Source organism: Rhinoderma darwinii, assembly GCF_050947455.1.
Source record: "Rhinoderma darwinii isolate aRhiDar2 chromosome 5 unlocalized genomic scaffold, aRhiDar2.hap1 SUPER_5_unloc_3, whole genome shotgun sequence".
NCBI classification, from domain to species: domain Eukaryota; kingdom Metazoa; phylum Chordata; class Amphibia; order Anura; family Rhinodermatidae; genus Rhinoderma; species Rhinoderma darwinii.
Window position 1 is genome coordinate 433,184 of NW_027461787.1, and position 18,126 is coordinate 451,309.

The 18,126-nt window shown below is 40.5% G+C and overlaps 1 protein-coding gene across 3 annotated transcripts in view; it reads left to right on the top strand.

The window, feature by feature from the left end:
* The window catches only part of SMARCD3 (SWI/SNF related BAF chromatin remodeling complex subunit D3), a 172,785-nt gene that overhangs the window by 31,801 nt on the left and 122,858 nt on the right, over positions 1-18,126 (top strand). The gene's annotated exons all lie outside the window — the stretch shown is intronic.

The following is an 18,126-nucleotide window of genomic DNA, read 5'->3' on the forward strand; positions in this document are numbered from 1 at the left end:
CAAGTATATAACAGTAATATCTACACACAGGGGGCGCCATAACAAGTATATAACAGTAACATCTACACACAGGGGGCGCCATAACAAGTATATAACAGTAATATCTACACACAGGGGGCGCCATAACATGTATATAACAGTAATATCTACACACAGGGGGCGCCATAACAAGTATATAACAGTAATATCTACACACAGGGGGCGTCATAACAAGTATATAACAGTAATATCTACACACAGGGGGCGCCATAACATGTATATAACAGTAATATCTACACACAGGGGGCGCCATAACATGTATATAACAGTAATATCTACACACAGGGGGCGCCATAACATGTATATAACAGTAATATCTACACACAGGGGGCGCCATAACAAGTATATAACAGTAATATCTACACAGGGGGCGCCATAACAAGTATATAACAGTAATATCTACACACAGGGGGCGCCATAACAAGTATATAACAGTAATATCTACACACAGGGGGCGCCATAACAAGTATGTAACAGTAATATCTACACACAGGGGGAGCCATAACAAGTATATAACAGTAATATCTACACAGGGGGCGCCATAACATGTATGTAACAGTAATATCTACACACAGGGGGCGCCATAACATGTATATAACAGTAATATCTACATACAGGGGGTGCCATAACAAGTATGTAACAGTAATATCTACACACAGGGGGCGCTATAACAAGTATATAACAGTAATATCTACACACAGGGGGCGCCATAACAAGTATATAACAGTAATATCTACACACAGGGGGCGCCATAACAAGTATATAACAGTAATATCTACACAGGAGGCACCATAACAAGTATATAACAGTAATATCTACACACAGGGGGCGCCATAACAAGTATATAACAGTAATATCTACACAGGGGGCGCCATAACATGTATGTAACAGTAATATCTACACACAGGGGGCGCCATAACATGTATATAACAGTAATATCTACACACAGGGGGCGCCATAACATGTATATAACAGTAATATCTACACACAGGGGGCGCCATAACATGTATATAACAGTAATATCTACACACAGGGGGCGCCATAACAAGTATATAACAGTAATATCTACACAGGGGGCGCCATAACAAGTATATAACAGTAATATCTACACACAGGGGGCGCCATAACAAGTATATAACAGTAATATCTACACACAGGGGGCGCCATAACAAGTATGTAACAGTAATATCTACACACAGGGGGAGCCATAACAAGTATATAACAGTAATATCTACACAGGGGGCGCCATAACATGTATGTAACAGTAATATCTACACACAGGGGGCGCCATAACATGTATATAACAGTAATATCTACATACAGGGGGTGCCATAACAAGTATGTAACAGTAATATCTACACACAGGGGGCGCTATAACAAGTATATAACAGTAATATCTACACACAGGGGGCGCCATAACAAGTATATAACAGTAATATCTACACACAGGGGGCGCCATAACAAGTATATAACAGTAATATCTACACAGGAGGCACCATAACAAGTATATAACAGTAATATCTACACACAGGGGGCGCCATAACAAGTATATAACAGTAATATCTACACAGGGGGCGCCATAACATGTATGTAACAGTAATATCTACACACAGGGGGCGCCATAACATGTATATAACAGTAATATCTACACACAGGGGGCGCCATAACAAGTATATAACAGTAATATCTACACACAGGGGGCGCCATAACAAGTATATAACAGTAATATCTACACACAGGGGGCGCCATAACAAGTATATAACAGTAATATCTACACACAGGGGGCGCCATAACATGTATATAACAGTAATATCTACACACAGGGGGCGCCATAACAAGTATATAACAGTAATATCTACACACAGGGGGCGCCATAACAAGTATATAACAGTAATATCTACACACAGGGGGCGCCATAACAAGTATATAACAGTAATATCTACACACAGGGGGCGCCATAACAAGTATATAACAGTAATATCTACACACAGGGGGCGCCATAACAAGTATGTAACAGTAATATCTACACGCAGGGGGCGCCATAACAAGTATATAACAGTAATATCTACACACAGGGGGCGCCATAACAAGTATATAACAGTAATATCTACACACAGGGGGCGCCATAACAAGTATATAACAGTAATATCTACACACAGGGGGCGCCATAACAAGTATATAACAGTAATATCTACACACAGGGGGCGCCATAACATGTATATAACAGTAATATCTACACACAGGGGGCGCCATAACATGTATATAACAGTAATATCTACACACAGGGGGCGCCATAACATGTATATAACAGTAATATCTACACACAGGGGGCGCCATAACAAGTATATAACAGTAATATCTACACACAGGGGGCGCCATAACAAGTATATAACAGTAATATCTACACACAGGGGCGCCATAACAAGTATATAACAGTAATATCTACACACAGGGGGCGCCATAACAAGTATATAACAATAATATCTACACAGGGGGCGCCATAACATGTATATAACAGTAACATCTACACACAGGGGGCGCCATAACATGTATATAACAGTAATATCTACACAGGGGGCGCCATAACAAGTATATAACAGTAATATCTACACACAGGGGGCGCCATAACAAGTATATAACAGTAACATCTACACACAGGGGGCGCCATAACAAGTATATAACAGTAATATCTACACAGGGGGCGTCATAACAAGTATATAACAGTAATATCTACACACAGGGGGCGCCATAACATGTATATAACAGTAATATCTACACAGGGGGCGCCATAACAAGTATATAACAGTAACATCTACACACAGTGGGCGCCATAACATGTATATAACAGTAATATCTACACAGGGGGCGCCATAACAAGTATATAACAGTAATATCTACACACAGGGGGCGCCATAACATGTATATAACAGTAACATCTACACACAGGGGGCGCCATAACATGTATATAACAGTAATATCTACACAGGGGGCGCCATAACAAGTATATAACAGTAATATCTACACACAGGGGGCGCCATAACAAGTATATAACAGTAATATCTACACACAGGGGGCGCCATAACATGTATATAACAGAAATATCTACACAGGGGGCGCTATAACAAGTACATAACCGTAATATCTACACACAGGGGGCGCCATAACAAGTATATAACAGTAATATCTACACACAGGGGGCGCCATAACATGTATATAACAGTAATATCTACACACAGGGGGCGCCATAACAAGTATATAACAGTAATATCTACACACAGGGGGCGCCATAACAAGTATATAACAGTAATATCTACACACAGGAGGCTCCATAACAAGTATATAACAGTAATATCTACACAGGGGGCGCCATAACAAGTATATAACAGTAATATCTACACACAGGGGGCGCCATAACATGTATATAACAGTAATATCTACACACAGGGGGCGCCATAACATGTATATAACAGTAATATCTACACACAGGGGGCGCCATAACAAGTATATAACAGTAATATCTACACACAGGGGGCGCCATAACAAGTATGTAACAGTAATATCTACACACAGGGGGCGCCATAACAAGTATGTAACAGTAATATCTACACACAGGGGGCGCCATAACAAGTATATAACAGTAATATCTACACACAGGGGGCGCTATAACAAGTATATAACAGTAATATCTACACACAGGGGGCGCCATAACAAGTATATAACAGTAATATCTACACACAGGGGGCGCCATAACAAGTATATAACAGTAACATCTACACACAGGGGGCGCCATAACATGTATATAACAGTAATATCTACACACAGGGGGCGCCGTAACAAGTATATAACAGTAATATCTACACACAGGGGGCGCCATAACAAGTATGTAACCGTAATATCTACACACAGGGGGCGCCATAACAAGTATATAACAGTAATATCTACACACAGGGGGCGCCATAACATGTATATAACAGTAATATCTACACACAGGGGGCGCCGTAACAAGTATATAACAGTAATATCTACACAGGGGGCGCCATAACAAGTATATAACAGTAATATCTACACACAGGGGGCGCCATAACAAGCATGTAACAGTAATATCTACACACAGGGGGCGCCATAACAAGTATATAACAGTAATATCTACACACAGGGGGCGCCATAACAAGTATATAACAGTAATATCTACACACAGGGGGCGCCATAACAAGTATATAACAGTAATATCTACACACAGGGGGCGCCATAACAAGTATATAACAGTAATATCTACACACAGGGGGCGCCATAACATGTATATAACAGTAATATCTACACACAGGGGGCGCCATAACATGTATGTAACAGTAATATCTACACACAGGGGGCGCCATAACATGTATATAACAGTAATATCTACACACAGGGGGCGTCATAACAAGTATATAACAGTAATATCTACACAGGGGGCGCCATAACAAGTATATAACAGTAATATCTACACACAGGGGGCGCCATAACATGTATATAACAGTAATATCTACACACAGGGGGCGTCATAACAAGTATATAACAGTAATATCTACACAGGGGGCGCCATAACATGTATGTAACAGTAATATCTACACACAGGGGGCGCCATAACATGTATATAACAGTAATATCTACACACAGGGGGTGCCATAACAAGTATGTAACAGTAATATCTACACACAGGGGGCGCTATAACAAGTATATAACAGTAATATCTACACACAGGGGGCGCCATAACAAGTATATAACAGTAATATCTACACACAGGGGGCGCCATAACAAGTATATAACAGTAATATCTACACACAGGGGGCGCCATAACAAGTATATAACAGTAATATCTACACACAGGGGTCGCCATAACAAGTATATAACAGTAATATCTACACACAGGGGGCGCTATAACAAGTATGTAACAGTAATATCTACACACAGAGGGCGCCATAACAAGTATATAACAGTAATATCTACACACAGGGGGCGCCATAACAAGTATATAACAGTAATATCTACACACAGGGGGCGCCATAACAAGTATATAACAGTAATATCTACACACAGGGGGCGCCATAACAAGTATATAACAGTAATATCTACACACAGGGGGCGCCATAACAAGTATATAACAGTAATATCTACACACAGGGGGCGCTATAACAAGTATATAACAGTAATATCTACACACAGGGGGCGCCATAACAAGTATATAACAGTAATATCTACACACAGGGGGCGCCATAACAAGTATATAACAGTAATATCTACACAGGGGGCGCCATAACATGTATATAACAGTAATATCTACACACAGGGGGCGCCATAACAAGTATATAACAGTAATATCTACACAGGGGGCGCCATAACAAGTATGTAACAGTAATATCTACACACAGAGGGCGCCATAACAAGTATGTAACAGTAATATCTACACACAGGGGGCGCCATAACAAGTATATAACAGTAATATCTACACACAGGGGGCGCCATAACAAGTATATAACAGTAACATCTACACACAGGGGGCGCCATAACAAGTATATAACAGTAACATCTACACACAGGGGGCGCCATAACAAGTATATAACAGTAATATCTACACAGGGGGCGTCATAACAAGTATATAACAGTAATATCTACACACAGGGGGCGCCATAACATGTATATAACAGTAATATCTACACAGGGGGCGCCATAACAAGTATATAACAGTAACATCTACACACAGGGGGCGCCATAACATGTATATAACAGTAATATCTACACAGGGGGCGCCATAACAAGTATATAACAGTAATATCTACACACAGGGGGCGCCATAACATGTATATAACAGTAATATCTACACAGGGGGCGCCATAACAAGTATATAACAGTAACATCTACACACAGGGGGCGCCATAACATGTATATAACAGTAATATCTACACAGGGGGCGCCATAACAAGTATATAACAGTAATATCTACACACAGGGGGCGCCATAACAAGTATATAACAGTAATATCTACACACAGTGGGCGCCATAACAAGTATGTAACAGTAATATCTACACACAGGGGGCGCCATAACAAGTATATAACAGTAATATCTACACACAGGGGGCGCCATAACAAGTATATAACAGTAATATCTACACAGGGGGCGCCATAACAAGTATATAACAGTAATATCTACACACAGGGGGTGCCATAACAAGTATATAACAGTAATATCTACACACAGGGGGCGCCATAACATGTATATAACAGTAATATCTACACACAGGGGGCGCCATAACAAGTATATAACAGTAATATCTACACACAGGGGGCGCCATAACAAGTATGTAACAGTAATATCTACACACAGGGGGAGCCATAACAAGTATATAACAGTAATATCTACACACAGGGGGCGCCATAACAAGTATATAACAGTAATATCTACACAGGGGGCGCCATAACATGTATGTAACAGTAATATCTACACACAGGGGGCGCCATAACATGTATATAACAGTAATATCTACACACAGGGGGTGCCATAACAAGTATGTAACAGTAATATCTACACACAGGGGGCGCTATAACAAGTATATAACAGTAATATCTACACACAGGGGGCGCCATAACAAGTATATAACAGTAATATCTACACACAGGGGGCGCCATAACAAGTATATAACAGTAATATCTACACAGGAGGCGCCATAACAAGTATATAACAGTAATATCTACACACAGGGGGCGCCATAACAAGTATATAACAGTAATATCTACACAGGGGGCGCCATAACAAGTATATAACAGTAATATCTACACACAGGGGGCACCATAACATGTATATAACAGTAATATCTACACACAGGGGGCGCCGTAACAAGTATATAACAGTAATATCTACACACAGGGGGCGCCATAACAAGTATGTAACAGTAATATCTACACACAGGGGGCGCCATAACAAGTATATAACAGTAATATCTACACACAGGGGGCGCCGTAACAAGTATATAACAGTAATATCTACACAGGGGGCGCCATAACAAGTATATAACAGTAATATCTACACACAGGGGGCGCCATAACAAGCATGTAACAGTAATATCTACACACAGGGGGCGCCATAACAAGTATATAACAGTAATATCTACACACAGGGGGCGCCATAACAAGTATATAACATTAATATCTACACACAGGGGGCGACATAACAAGTATATAACAGTAATATCTACACACAGGGGGCGCCATAACAAGTATATAACAGTAATATCTACACACAGGGGGCGCCATAACATGTATATAACAGTAATATCTACACACAGGGGGCGCCATAACATGTATATAACAGTAATATCTACACACAGGGGGCGTCATAACAAGTATATAACAGTAATATCTACACAGGGGGCGCCATAACAAGTATATAACAGTAATATCTACACACAGGGGGCGCCATAACAAGTATATAACAGTAATATCTACACACAGGGGGCGCCATAACAAGTATATAACAGTAATATCTACACACAGGGGGCGCTATAACAAGTATGTAACAGTAATATCTACACACAGAGGCGCCATAACATGTATATAACAGTAATATCTACACACAGGGGGCGCCATAACAAGTATGTAACAGTAATATCTACACACAGGGGGCGCCATAACAAGTATATAACAGTAATATCTACACACAGGGGGCGCCATAACATGTATATAACAGTAATATCTACACACAGGGGGCGTCATAACAAGTATATAACAGTAATATCTACACAGGGGGCGCCATAACAAGTATATAACAGTAATATCTACACACAGGGGGCGCCATAACAAGTATATAACAGTAATATCTACACACAGGGGGCGCCATAACAAGTATATAACAGTAATATCTACACACAGGGGGCGCTATAACAAGTATGTAACAGTAATATCTACACACAGAGGGCGCCATAACAAGTATGTAACAGTAATATCTACACACAGGGGGCGCCATAACAAGTATATAACAGTAATATCTACACACAGGGGGCGTCATAACAAGTATATAACAGTAATATCTACACACAGGGGGCGCCATAACAAGTATATAACAGTAATATCTACACACAGGGGGCGCTATAACAAGTATGTAACAGTAATATCTACACACAGAGGGCGCCATAACAAGTATGTAACAGTAATATCTACACAGGGGGCGCCATAACAAGTATATAACAGTAATATCTACACACAGGGGGCGCCATAACAAGTATATAACAGTAATATCTACACACAGGGGGCGCCATAACAAGTATATAACAGTAATATCTACACACAGGGGGCGCCATAACAAGTATGTAACAGTAATATCTACACAGGGGGCGCCATAACAAGTATATAACAGTAATATCTACACAGGGGGCGCCATAACAAGTATATAACAGTAATATCTACACACAGGGGGCGCCATAACAAGTATATAACAGTAATATCTACACACAGGGGGCGCCATAACAAGTATATAACAGTAATATCTACACACAGGGGGCGCCATAACAAGTATATAACAGTAACATCTACACACAGGGGGCGCCATAACAAGTATATAACAGTAATATCTACACAGGGGGCGTCATAACAAGTATATAACAGTAATATCTACACACAGGGGGCGCCATAACATGTATATAACAGTAATATCTACACAGGGGGCGCCATAACAAGTATATAACAGTAACATCTACACACAGGGGGCGCCATAACATGTATATAACAGTAATATCTACACAGGGGGCGCCATAACAAGTATATAACAGTAATATCTACACACAGGGGGCGCCATAACATGTATATAACAGTAATATCTACACAGGGGGCGCCATAACAAGTATATAACAGTAACATCTACACACAGGGGGCGCCATAACAAGTATATAACAGTAATATCTACACACAGGGGGCGCTATAACAAGTATATAACAGTAATATCTACACACAGGGGGCGCCATAACATGTATATAACAGTAACATCTACACACAGGGGGCGCCATAACAAGTATGTAACAGTAATATCTACACACAGGGGGCGCCATAACAAGTATATAACAGTAATATCTACACACAGGGGGCGCCATAACAAGTATATAACAGTAATATCTACACAGGGGGCGCCATAACAAGTATATAACAGTAATATCTACACACAGGGGGCGCCATAACAAGTATATAACAGTAATATCTACACACAGGGGGCGCCATAACAAGTATATAACAGTAATATCTACACAGGGGGCGCCATAACAAGTATGTAACAGTAATATCTACACACAGGGGGCGCCATAACAAGTATATAACAGTAATATCTACACACAGGGGGCGCCATAACAAGTATGTAACAGTAATATCTACACACAGGGGGAGCCATAACAAGTATATAACAGTAATATCTACACACAGGGGGCGCTATAACAAGTATGTAACAGTAATATCTACACACAGGGGGCGCTATAACAAGTATATAACAGTAATATCTACACACAGGGGGTGCCATAACAAGTATGTAACAGTAATATCTACACACAGGGGGCGCTATAACAAGTATATAACAGTAATATCTACACACAGGGGGCGCCATAACAAGTATATAACAGTAATATCTACACACAGGGGGCGCCATAACAAGTATATAACAGTAATATCTACACAGGAGGCGCCATAACAAGTATATAACAGTAATATCTACACAGGGGGCGCCATAACAAGTATATAACAGTAATATCTACACAGGGGCGCCATAACAAGCATGTAACAGTAATATCTACACACAGGGGGCGCCATAACAAGTATATAACAGTAATATCTACACACAGGGGGCGCCATAACAAGTATATAACAGTAATATCTACACACAGGGGGCGCCATAACAAGTATATAACAGTAATATCTACACAAAGGGGGCGCCATAACAAGTATGTAACAGTAATATCTACACACAGGGGGCGCCATAACAAGTATATAACAGTAATATCTACACACAGGGGGCGCCATAACAAGCATGTAACAGTAATATCTACACACAGGGGGCGCCATAACAAGTATATAACAGTAATATCTACACAGGGGGCGCCATAACAAGTATATAACAGTAATATCTACACAGGGGGCGCCATAACAAGTATATAACAGTAATATCTACACAGGGGGCGCCATAACATGTATGTAACAGTAATATCTACACACAGGGGGCGCCATAACATGTATATAACAGTAATATCTACACACAGGGGGTGCCATAACAAGTATGTAACAGTAATATCTACACACAGGGGGCGCTATAACAAGTATATAACAGTAATATCTACACACAGGGGGTGCCATAACAAGTATGTAACAGTAATATCTACACACAGGGGGCGCTATAACAAGTATATAACAGTAATATCTACACACAGGGGGCGCCATAACAAGTATATAACAGTAATATCTACACACAGGGGGCGCCATAACAAGTATATAACAGTAATATCTACACACAGGGGGCGCCATAACAAGTATATAACAGTAATATCTACACACAGGGGGCGCCATAACAAGTATATAACAGTAATATCTATACAGGAGGCGCCATAACAAGTATATAACAGTAATATCTACACACAGGGGGCGCCATAACAAGTATATAACAGTAATATCTACACAGGGGGCGCCATAACAAGTATATAACAGTAATATCTACACAGGGGGCGCCATAACAAGTATATAACAGTAATATCTACACAGGGGGCGCCATAACATGTATGTAACAGTAATATCTACACACAGGGGGCGCCATAACAAGTATATAACAGTAATATCTACACACAGGGGGTGCCATAACAAGTATATAACAGTAATATCTACACACAGGGGGCGCCATAACAAGTATATAACAGTAATATCTACACAAAGGGGGCGCCATAACAAGTATATAACAGTAATATCTACACACAGGGGGCGCCATAACAAGTATATAACAGTAATATCTACACACAGGGGGCGCCATAACAAGTATATAACAGTAATATCTACACACAGGGGGCGCCATAACAAGTATATAACAGTAATATCTACACACAGGGGGCGCCATAACAAGTATATAACAGTAATATCTACACACAGGAGGCGCCATAACAAGTATGTAGCAGTAATATCTACACAGGGGGCGCCGTAACAAGTATATAACAGTAATATCTACACAGGGGGCGCCATAACAAGTATATAACAGTAATATCTACACAGGGGGCGCCATAACATGTATATAACAGTAATATCTACACACAGGGGGCGCCATAACAAGTATGTAACAGTAATATCTACACACAGGGGGAGCCATAACAAGTATATAACAGTAAAATCTACACACAGGGGGCGCCATAACAAGTATATAACAGTAATATCTACACAGGGGGCGCCATAACATGTATGTAACAGTAATATCTACACACAGGGGGTGCCATAACAAGTATGTAACAGTAATATCTACACACAGGGGGCGCTATAACAAGTATATAACAGTAATATCTACACACAGGGGGCGCCATAACAAGTATATAACAGTAATATCTACACACAGGGGGCGCCATAACAAGTATATAACAGTAATATCTACACAGGGGGCGCCATAACAAGTATATAACAGTAATATCTACACAGGAGGCGCCATAACAAGTATATAACAGTAATATCTACACACAGGGGGCGCCATAACAAGTATATAAGAGTAATATCTACACAGGGGGCGCCATAACAAGTATATAACAGTAATATCTACACAGGGGGCGCCATAACAAGTATATAACAGTAATATCTACACAGGGGGCGCCATAACATGTATGTAACAGTAATATCTACACACAGGGGGCGCCATAACAAGTATATAACAGTAATATCTACACAAAGGGGGCGCCATAACAAGTATATAACAGTAATATCTACACACAGGGGGCGCCATAACAAGTATATAACAGTAATATCTACACACAGGGGGCGCCATAACAAGTATATAACAGTAATATCTACACACAGGGGGCGCCATAACAAGTATATAACAGTAATATCTACACACAGGGGGCGCCATAACAAGTATATAACAGTAATATCTACACACAGGGGGCGCCATAACATGTATATAACAGTAATATCTACACACAGGGGGCGCCATAACAAGTATATAACAGTAATATCTACACACAGGGGGCGCCATAACAAGTATATAACAGTAATATCTACACACAGGGGCGCCATAACAAGTATATAACAGTAATATCTACACACAGGGGGCGCTATAACAAGTATATAACAGTAATATCTACACAGGGGGCGCCAGAACAAGTATATAACAGTAACATCTACACACAGGGGGCGCCATAACAAGTATGTAACAGTAATATCTACACACAGGGGGCGCCATAACAAGTATATAACAGTAATATCTACACACAGGGGGCGTCATAACAAGTATATAACAGTAATATCTACACACAGGGGGCGCCATAACAAGTATATAACAGTAATATCTACACAGGGGGCGCCATAACAAGTATATAACAGTAACATCTACACACAGGGGGCGCCAGAACAAGTATATAACAGTAACATCTACACACAGGGGGCGCCATAACAAGCATGTAACAGTAATATCTACACACAGGGGGCGCCATAACAAGTATATAACAGTAATATCTACACACAGGGGGCGCCATAACAAGTATATAACAGTAATATCTACACAGGGGGCGCCATAACATGTATATAACAGTAATATCTACACACAGGGGGCGCCATAACATGTATATAACAGTAATATCTACACAGGGGGCGCCATAACAAGTATATAACAGTAACATCTACACACAGGGGGCGCCATAACATGTATATAACAGTAACATCTACACACAGGGGGCGCCATAACAAGTATATAACAGTAATATCTACACACAGGGGGCGCTATAACAAGTATATAACAGTAATATCTACACACAGGGGGCGCCATAACATGTATATAACAGTAACATCTACACACAGGGGGCGCCATAACAAGTATGTAACAGTAATATCTACACACAGGGGGCGCCCTAACAAGTATATAACAGTAATATCTACACACAGGGGGCGCCATAACAAGTATATAACAGTAATATCTACACAGGGGGCGCCATAACAAGTATATAACAGTAATATCTACACACAGGGGGCGCCATAACAAGTATATAACAGTAATATCTACACACAGTGGGCGCCATAACAAGTATGTAACAGTAATATCTACACACAGTGGGCGCCATAACAAGTATGTAACAGTAATATCTACACACAGGGGGCGCCATAACAAGTATATAACAGTAATATCTACACAGGGGGCGCCATAACATGTATATAACAGTAATATCTACACACAGGGGGCGCCATAACAAGTATATAACAGTAATATCTACACACAGGGGGCGCCATAACAAGTATGTAACAGTAATATCTACACACAGGGGGAGCCATAACAAGTATATAACAGTAATATCTACACACAGGGGCGCCATAACAAGTATATAACAGTAATATCTACACACAGGGGGTGCCATAACAAGTATGTAACAGTAATATCTACACACAGGGGGCGCTATAACAAGTATATAACAGTAATATCTACACACAGGGGGCGCCATAACAAGTATATAACAGTAATATCTACACACAGGGGGCGCCATAACAAGTATATAACAGTAATATCTACACAGGAGGCGCCATAACAAGTATATAACAGTAATATCTACACAGGGGGCGCCATAACAAGTATATAACAGTAATATCTACACAGGGGCGCCATAACAAGCATGTAACAGTAATATCTACACACAGGGGGCGCCATAACAAGTATATAACAGTAATATCTACACACAGGGGGCGCCATAACAAGTATATAACAGTAATATCTACACACAGGGGGCGCTATAACAAGTATGTAACAGTAATATCTACACACAGGGGGCGCTATAACAAGTATATAACAGTAATATCTACACAGGGGGCGCTATAACAAGTATGTAACAGTAATATCTACACACAGGGGGCGCTATAACAAGTATATAACAGTAATATCTACACACAGGGGGTGCCATAACAAGTATGTAACAGTAATATCTACACACAGGGGGCGCTATAACAAGTATATAACAGTAATATCTACACACAGGGGGCGCCATAACAAGTATATAACAGTAATATCTACACACAGGGGGCGCCATAACAAGTATATAACAGTAATATCTACACAGGAGGCGCCATAACAAGTATATAACAGTAATATCTACACAGGGGGCGCCATAACAAGTATATAACAGTAATATCTACACAGGGGCGCCATAACAAGCATGTAACAGTAATATCTACACACAGGGGGCGCCATAACAAGTATATAACAGTAATATCTACACACAGGGGGCGCCATAACAAGTATATAACAGTAATATCTACACACAGGGGGCGCCATAACAAGTATATAACAGTAATATCTACACAAAGGGGGCGCCATAACAAGTATGTAACAGTAATATCTACACACAGGGGGCGCCATAACAAGTATATAACAGTAATATCTACACACAGGGGGCGCCATAACAAGCATGTAACAGTAATATCTACACACAGGGGGCGCCATAACAAGTATATAACAGTAATATCTACACAGGGGGCGCCATAACAAGTATATAACAGTAATATCTACACAGGGGGCGCCATAACATGTATGTAACAGTAATATCTACACACAGGGGGCGCCATAACATGTATATAACAGTAATATCTACACACAGGGGGTGCCATAACAAGTATGTAACAGTAATATCTACACACAGGGGGCGCTATAACAAGTATATAACAGTAATATCTACACACAGGGGGTGCCATAACAAGTATGTAACAGTAATATCTACACACAGGGGGCGCTATAACAAGTATATAACAGTAATATCTACACACAGGGGGCGCCATAACAAGTATATAACAGTAATATCTACACACAGGGGGCGCCATAACAAGTATATAACAGTAATATCTACACACAGGGGGCGCCATAACAAGTATATAACAGTAATATCTACACACAGGGGGCGCCATAACAAGTATATAACAGTAATATCTACACAGGAGGCGCCATAACAAGTATATAACAGTAATATCTACACACAGGGGGCGCCATAACAAGTATATAAGAGTAATATCTACACAGGGGGCGCCATAACAAGTATATAACAGTAATATCTACACAGGGGGCGCCATAACAAGTATATAACAGTAATATCTACACAGGGGGCGCCATAACAAGTATATAACAGTAATATCTACACACAGGGGGCGCCATAACAAGTATATAACAGTAATATCTACACACAGGGGGCGCCATAACAAGTATATAACAGTAATATCTACACACAGGAGGCGCCATAACAAGTATGTAGCAGTAATATCTACACAGGGGGCGCCGTAACAAGTATATAACAGTAATATCTACACAGGGGGCGCCATAACAAGTATATAACAGTAATATCTACACAAAGGGGGCGCCATAACAAGTATATAACAGTAATATCTACACACAGGGGGCGCCATAACAAGTATATAACAGTAATATCTACACACAGGGGGCGCCATAACAAGTATATAACAGTAATATCTACACACAGGGGGCGCCATAACAAGTATATAACAGTAATATCTACACACAGGGGGCGCCATAACAAGTATATAACAGTAATATCTACACACAGGGGGCGCCATAACATGTATATAACAGTAATATCTACACACAGGGGGCGCCATAACAAGTATATAACAGTAATATCTACACACAGGGGGCGCCATAACAAGTATATAACAGTAATATCTACACACAGGGGCGCCATAACAAGTATATAACAGTAATATCTACACACAGGGGGCGCTATAACAAGTATATAACAGTAATATCTACACAGGGGGCGCCAGAACAAGTATATAACAGTAACATCTACACACAGGGGGCGCCATAACAAGTATGTAACAGTAATATCTACACACAGGGGGCGCCATAACAAGTATATAACAGTAATATCTACACACAGGGGGCGTCATAACAAGTATATAACAGTAATATCTACACACAGGGGGCGCCATAACAAGTATATAACAGTAATATCTACACAGGGGGCGCCATAACAAGTATATAACAGTAACATCTACACACAGGGGGCGCCAGAACAAGTATATAACAGTAACATCTACACACAGGGGGCGCCATAACAAGCATGTAACAGTAATATCTACACACAGGGGGCGCCATAACAAGTATATAACAGTAATATCTACACACAGGGGGCGCCATAACAAGTATATAACAGTAATATCTACACAGGGGGCGCCATAACATGTATATAACAGTAATATCTACACACAGGGGGCGCCATAACATGTATATAACAGTAATATCTACACAGGGGGCGCCATAACAAGTATATAACAGTAACATCTACACACAGGGGGCGCCATAACATGTATATAACAGTAACATCTACACACAGGGGGCGCCATAACAAGTATATAACAGTAATATCTACACACAGGGGGCGCTATAACAAGTATATAACAGTAATATCTACACACAGGGGGCGCCATAACATGTATATAACAGTAACATCTACACACAGGGGGCGCCATAACAAGTATGTAACAGTAATATCTACACACAGGGGGCGCCCTAACAAGTATATAACAGTAATATCTACACACAGGGGGCGCCATAACAAGTATATAACAGTAATATCTACACAGGGGGCGCCATAACAAGTATATAACAGTAATATCTACACACAGGGGGCGCCATAACAAGTATATAACAGTAATATCTACACACAGTGGGCGCCATAACAAGTATGTAACAGTAATATCTACACACAGTGGGCGCCATAACAAGTATGTAACAGTAATATCTACACACAGGGGGCGCCATAACAAGTATATAACAGTAATATCTACACAGGGGGCGCCATAACATGTATATAACAGTAATATCTACACACAGGGGGCGCCATAACAAGTATATAACAGTAATATCTACACACAGGGGGCGCCATAACAAGTATGTAACAGTAATATCTACACACAGGGGGAGCCATAACAAGTATATAACAGTAATATCTACACACAGGGGGCGCCATAACAAGTATGTAACAGTAATATCTACACACAGGGGCGCCATAACAAGTATATAACAGTAATATCTACACACAGGGGGTGCCATAACAAGTATGTAACAGTAATATCTACACACAGGGGGCGCTATAACAAGTATATAACAGTAATATCTACACACAGGGGGCGCCATAACAAGTATATAACAGTAATATCTACACACAGGGGGCGCCATAACAAGTATATAACAGTAATATCTACACAGGAGGCGCCATAACAAGTATATAACAGTAATATCTACACAGGGGGCGCCATAACAAGTATATAACAGTAATATCTACACAGGGGCGCCATAACAAGCATGTAACAGTAATATCTACACACAGGGGGCGCCATAACAAGTATATAACAGTAATATCTACACACAGGGGGCGCCATAACAAGTATATAACAGTAATATCTACACACAGGGGGCGCTATAACAAGTATGTAACAGTAATATCTACACACAGGGGGCGCTATAACAAGTATATAACAGTAATATCTACACAGGGGGCGCTATAACAAGTATGTAACAGTAATATCTACACACAGGGGGCGCTATAACAAGTATATAACAGTAATATCTACACACAGGGGGTGCCATAACAAGTATGTAACAGTAATATCTACACACAGGGGGCGCTATAACAAGTATATAACAGTAATATCTACACACAGGGGGCGCCATAACAAGTATATAACAGTAATATCTACACACAGGGGGCGCCATAACAAGTATATAACAGTAATATCTACACAGGAGGCGCCATAACAAGTATATAACAGTAATATCTACACAGGGGGCGCCATAACAAGTATATAACAGTAATATCTACACAGGGGCGCCATAACAAGCATGTAACAGT